Source organism: Aethalodelphis obliquidens, unplaced genomic scaffold, assembly GCF_003676395.1.
Source record: "Aethalodelphis obliquidens isolate GAN/ISIS:26980383/991018 unplaced genomic scaffold, ASM367639v1 scaffold1612, whole genome shotgun sequence".
NCBI classification, from domain to species: domain Eukaryota; kingdom Metazoa; phylum Chordata; class Mammalia; order Artiodactyla; family Delphinidae; genus Aethalodelphis; species Aethalodelphis obliquidens.
The window spans coordinates 1-5,743 of record NW_020839523.1 but is presented as its reverse complement, the minus strand read 5'-3'; the positions used below and the strand labels follow the sequence as shown (position 1 = coordinate 5,743).

The following is a 5,743-nucleotide window of genomic DNA, read 5'->3' as shown; positions in this document are numbered from 1 at the left end:
TTCTGTCTGTTTCCTGGTTGTTTTCTGTATGTCTTATGCATTTTTTGCCCCTCATTTACTCCATTACTGACTTCTTCTGTGCTTAGCCGATTTTGTTGTAGTGAACTCTTGATTCCTTTTTCATTTCTTTTTGCATATAGTGTATTGATATTTTCTTTGTGGTTATCAAGAAGATTACATTCACCCTTCTGAAGTTCAACCAATATCATTTGAATTGAAACCAACTTCAATAGCACACAGAAACTCTGTTCCTCTACAGTTCCATTCCTCCTTCTTACATTATTGTTGTCACAAATTATACCTTTATACTTTGTGAGCCCGATAACATGGATTTATGATTATTTTATGCATTTGTTTTTTCAATCATGTAAGAAATAAAAAGTAGAGTTACAAGCCAGTAGCACAATACTGGCTTTAGTATCTGCCCATGTATTTATCTTTACTGGAGATTTCTATTTCTTTATACAGCTTCGAGTTGCTGTCTAGTGTCTTCATTTCAACCTGAAGGTTCAATTTAGCATTTGTCATAGGGCAGTGTTAGGAAGTTGTAAAACAAACGCCCTCAGCCTTTGTTCATCTGGGAATGTGTTAATTTCTCCCTAAGTTTTGAAACCCGTTTGGCCAAATATAGAATTCTTGGTGGACAGTTTTTTTCTTTCAGCACTTTAAATATGTCTGGCCTCTTCCGTGGTTTCAGATAGGAAATTAGCTGTGAATCTTTTTGAGGATCCCTGCTTTGTAACAAATTTGTTTTTTCTTTCTCCTTTGGGAGTAAAGATTCTTCCTCTGTCTTTTGGCATCTGAGAGTTTGATTATACTGTTTCTTGTTGTGGCGTTCCTTGAGTTTCTCTTAGTCCTGAAATCAGGCAAAGATTTACAGCAACCAAACACATACTGAACCAGGGAAGAGGCAATTTGAAAATGGCAGGAAAGCTTTGTGGCATTTTTACTTGCCCTTGCCCCATCTACTGTTAGTGTAGTGGTGGTCTTAAAGTGGTGGGGTCTTAATGCAGTGATAGTCTTAAAGTAGCAGCCGACCATTCCTAGTATGGGACCCTCAATCCTGCTTCAGGAGGGAGCAGAAGAGACCATACTCTCGGATTATTATGTGTATCTGTTCTAACCTGTCTGGGAGCTACCTGAAGGACTGACACAAGATGCTTATCTCTGTCTTAGCTAACCTGGAACACAGTCTGGAAAAGCAGCGGTCATTGCTCAACAAAAGTGCAAGGTGAACTAACAAAGCACAGATGGCTGGGGCAGAAGACTGTGCATTGAAATACAATAAACCACATAAGATGCAGGAGCAAAAGTTGGGGGAGATTCTTTGGGAACTTAGAACATACAAAAAGTACACATGTGTCCAGAGAAATTAAGAAAACCACAAGCATACTCAAGATAAGATGCATGTTCTGAAAACACCAGAGGAGTCTCTAAGCTTTTACCATGGGCTGAGCCCTGAACTCAGTGCAGGTCAGCTAAATGTTGAAGGAGTGATCCAGCAATCTGCACAATGGGGAGAGGTGTGTGGTTTTGAGTGTGCATGTGGATGTGCTTGTGTATATTTGTTTTTGTCTTAGGTGCAGGAATTCAAAGACATCTCTGTCAAAACATTAGCTAAGCATGAACTAAAGGAAGAGAGACTTCAGTGCCTACATACAATAAGGAGTACAGTCATTGCAAAACTAGTTTGGAAAGGTCCCTAAACAAACAGACTACTACAGCCTTCAACAATCCAAAGCCCAGAAAACCCTGGGAAAGTGGGAGAGTCTGATTTCCATAGACACCACATTATAATATTTGAAAGCCAAATATTCAACTAAAAAACTCACAAGGTATACAAAGACATGGAAAAGTATGATCCATTTAAGAAAACAAATTAATTGATGAAACCATCCCTAAGGAAGCCCAGACTTTTCTCCATTGCATATTCTTGCCTCCTTTGTCATAGATTCATTGACCATAAGTGCATGGGTTTCTTTCTGGGCTCTCTATTCTGTTCCAGTGATGGATGTTTTTGTGCCGGTACCATACTGTTTTGATTACTGGAGGTTTGTAGCACAGTCTGAAGCCAGGGAGCATGATTCCTCCAGTTGTGTTCTTCTTTCTCAAGACTGTTTTAGCTATTCAGGATCTTTTGTGTTTCCATACAAACTTTAAAATTATTTGTTCTAGGTCTGTGGAAAATGCCCTTGATATGTTGATATAGACTGCATTGAATCCGTAGATTTCCTGGGGTATGATGGTCATTTTAACAATATTAATTCTTCCAATCCGTGACCATGGTATATCTTTCCAGCTGTTTGTGTCACCTTTCATTTCTTTTATGAGTGTCATATAGTTTCCTGGGTACAGGTCTTTTACCTCCTTAGGCAGGTTTATTCTTATGTATTTTATTCTTTTTTATGCGATTGTAAATGGGATTGTTTCCTTAATTTCTCTTTCTGATAGTTCACTGTGAGTGTATAGAAATACAAAATTTATATATAGAAATCTATTGTATCCTGCAAATTTACCAAGTTCATGTTTGAGCTCGAATAGTTTTTTGATGGTGTCTTTCAGATTTTCTATGTATCATGCCATCTGCAAACAGTGACAGTTTTACTTCTTCCTTTCCATTTTGGAGTCCTTTTATTGATTTATTTTTTCTTGTCTGATTGCTGTGGCTAGGACTTCCAAAACTCTGTTCAATAAAAGTGGTGAGAGTGGGCATCCTTGTCTTGTTCCTGATCGTAGGGGAAATGCTTTCAGCTTTTCACCATTGAGTATGTTAGCTATGGGCTTGTCATATATGGCCTTTATTATGTTGAGGTATGTTCCCTGTATGCCCACTTTCTGGAGAGTTTTTACCATGAATGGATATTGAAGTTTTTCAAAAGCTTTTTCTGCATCTGTTGAGATGATTGTATGGTTTTTAGTCTTCAATTTGTTACTGTGATGATAAGAGACCTAAGACAGCTACAGAGGCTAAGTGACCTTTCCTTCCCTGAATGGGTAGGTATCCTTGTTCTGCCTTCTAATTGAGTTAGTATCTGAGTAAAGAACTGCCAGGTGTCATTTAGTTCACAATACACTGCTGTGGCAATATAGAAATGAATTTGCCTAAGTCATTTGGCTTTTCTCAATTATAGTAAATGAATATACTGAATGAATACTTCAACGTAAGGAAATATTCTTAAAAATATATTAATGTAGGCAACTTCAGTGGAGAACTGAAAACAAAACAAAACATTCAGGTAAAGAGTTGAAATAAAAGTACACTCAGTTGTATCCAGTTTCCTCTTGTAAATCTCTCTTTTTAATTTGAGTGGACAGTCACTTGAGAATATCTGACTTGGGGCTAAGGAAATCTAAGCCTTCTTGGCCACACTGTATTCTCTTATGTCATTTAATAAAGACACCAGTTCGGCTGCTGAAAAAAGAGTGGGAAAAATCAATCCCTCACATCCAAAGGGCGCCTCTTGAAAATATGTGTGTTGTTGTAGTTATTTTGCTCTTCTGGCCTCAGAAGTTCTAATCTTAACCTTAGCCCCTCATGGAGAGAGACTTTGTAAACCAATTCCCACATTACTCATTATGTGACTGTTGAAAAAGAGCAACCCAGCTCTTTTCCTGTGCTTTCAACCAGTTATCTTCTTCAAAAATCTGTTTGGATTGTTATACCTTAATCTTGCCTGGCAAGGGACTTATGGGAAGGTTCTTATGGTTTGAAAGTTTGGTGCCAGTATCTGCAAAGAAAGAAGAAAGATGTGTTTATCAAACATCCCAATAGTGAAGGTGTGTGAAAGCAACTTTTGAAAAAGTTAACCTGTCAAAGTTTAGCCGTATTATTACATTTTATTTTATTCATTGAAAATAAATAATTATCAATGAATCCTTTCTAGATTTTCTAGTTTCCCAAAGTTCCCTGTATTCACATTCGAAGAGGAAAAATGGTATTTTAAGTCACTGCTCTCCACCTTATATTATTTATAATCACTCCTCGTGACTTCTTCCTTCCAAGAAACGTGATCCTGAGAAGTGTCCTTTGTTTGTCTTTGTGGAATAAGTGATGAGGATGCGTCCTGGAGACCTGTGAGATGTTTAACTTGTGGCATAATGAAACTAGGATGGAGAGTTCTGGAAAGATCTGGAAAGGTGGCTGGTAGAGTGTGGCCAGATGTGGGAGAAGGGAGACGTACAGAGAGAGGGAGAGGAAATTTTCAGAGGGAGAAAATGAAACAAATAATTAAATAAGTTTTGTTGTGTGGTGTGGGATGCAAGCCTTTCTCTCCCCCTTTCCTTCACAATGTCTTTGTTAAAGACTGTGTTTTTCATTAGTTTTACTAAGATAGGATTTGCCGTTTTGTTTGGATACTGAGAATGGACCCATGGAAACAGTTACATTTGGGTTATCTCTGACTGTCTTTAATGAAGAACATAAATATTGGCCACACTATCTATGCACATGCTATCACCATGCCTTTTTTGTTCTCTGTTCATGTATCTAAGCCTACTTCTTTCTTTAAGGTCAATCTCAAATCTCATCTGAAATGTACATTTATTGATAGATTCGACCCATAATGAACTGTCCCTTCTTTGTCCTCCTTAGGCTCTGATTATTTATAAAAACTCATTTTTGAACTTAGAAACTGTCCAATGTGATATATTAGTTATTTCACCAGCATATGTTATATCCTGAACACAATTATACGCTTTTGTGGGAATGGGATCATACATTTTGTAATTTTTCTCAGTACTTACACTTACTTTGATAAAAAGCACATTCATTCATCTAAACATCATTTATTGGGTGTTAATTAAATATCTCAACTCAGTAAATATTGTTTGAATGAATGCATGCATGAATGAGGGAGTGTGCAATAGGTAGCCTAATGTACCGCCCAATGTGAGAAAACCAAAAACATAAACACAAAAGCAAGGCAAAAAGTGGACCAGGACTTTCTGTAAAATATCCTGCTTTTTGTTGGATGATGCCATGAAAATCAAGATGCTCCTGAAAGGTCTTAATAGCTGACCAAGAATAGTAAACAATTGAAATTCTCTCAGGCTTCTTCAACCCTATCTCTGGACACATTTATACCTCTCAGGAATGGTATTAAAAGAAGAGATTAATAAAGCTTTTATAGATGAGTTGATAAATCTCTAAAGATTTAAGTCTTCATTGTCTCCTAGTTTTTCTCTATTTTGGGTTTCCAAAAGATTTCAATAAACCACAGGATAATTAAAAATTAGACATTATCTTTCTTACCTTGACGTTTTTTGATGGTAAACACCTTTTTATTGTCTCCATAGTACTGCCCAATTTCCACCAGTACAGTACTTAAGTGAATTTTGCTCTGGATGGTGGGATATATAAGATGTAAATGAATTGTTTGTATATGTTTTCGAATTCTTCAGAAGGGCCTGGCCATGGAAATGCATTGAATATTACTTAAATAACTAAAGTAACTTCCTGAGAATTATTATTCTATTCTGGTTAGGATACTATCTGCTCTGGTTTGTTAAAATTTCCCTTTAGAGTGGTTTTAATTTTGTTTCTGATAGGGTCCTAGGATTTATTGCCACACCCATCCTGCATCTGTTTTTCTTTGAATTACTCTCCTTGCAGTTTCTGATTCATACAGGGCCTTACAGGTTAGTGACAACCTGGCCATCACAACGCTGGGAAGGAGAGGCCTACTTTTCAGAGGTGTTGATGTTTTCTGTACCTGAAGGTTTTCAAGAGATATCAATCTTCCTC

The 5,743-nt window shown here is 37.1% G+C and overlaps 1 long non-coding RNA gene across 1 annotated transcript; it reads right to left on the bottom strand.

Moving 5' to 3' along the window:
- Positions 1 to 3,270: 3,270 nt before the first annotated feature.
- Positions 3,271 to 5,373, bottom strand: LOC113617062 (uncharacterized). The gene is made up of 2 exons (XR_003431491.1): positions 5,252 to 5,373; positions 3,271 to 3,728 (listed from the first exon to the last, which is right to left on the bottom strand). It is a non-coding gene; the product is annotated as an uncharacterized LOC113617062 (long non-coding RNA).
- Between the last annotated feature and the right edge of the window lie 370 nt (positions 5,374 to 5,743).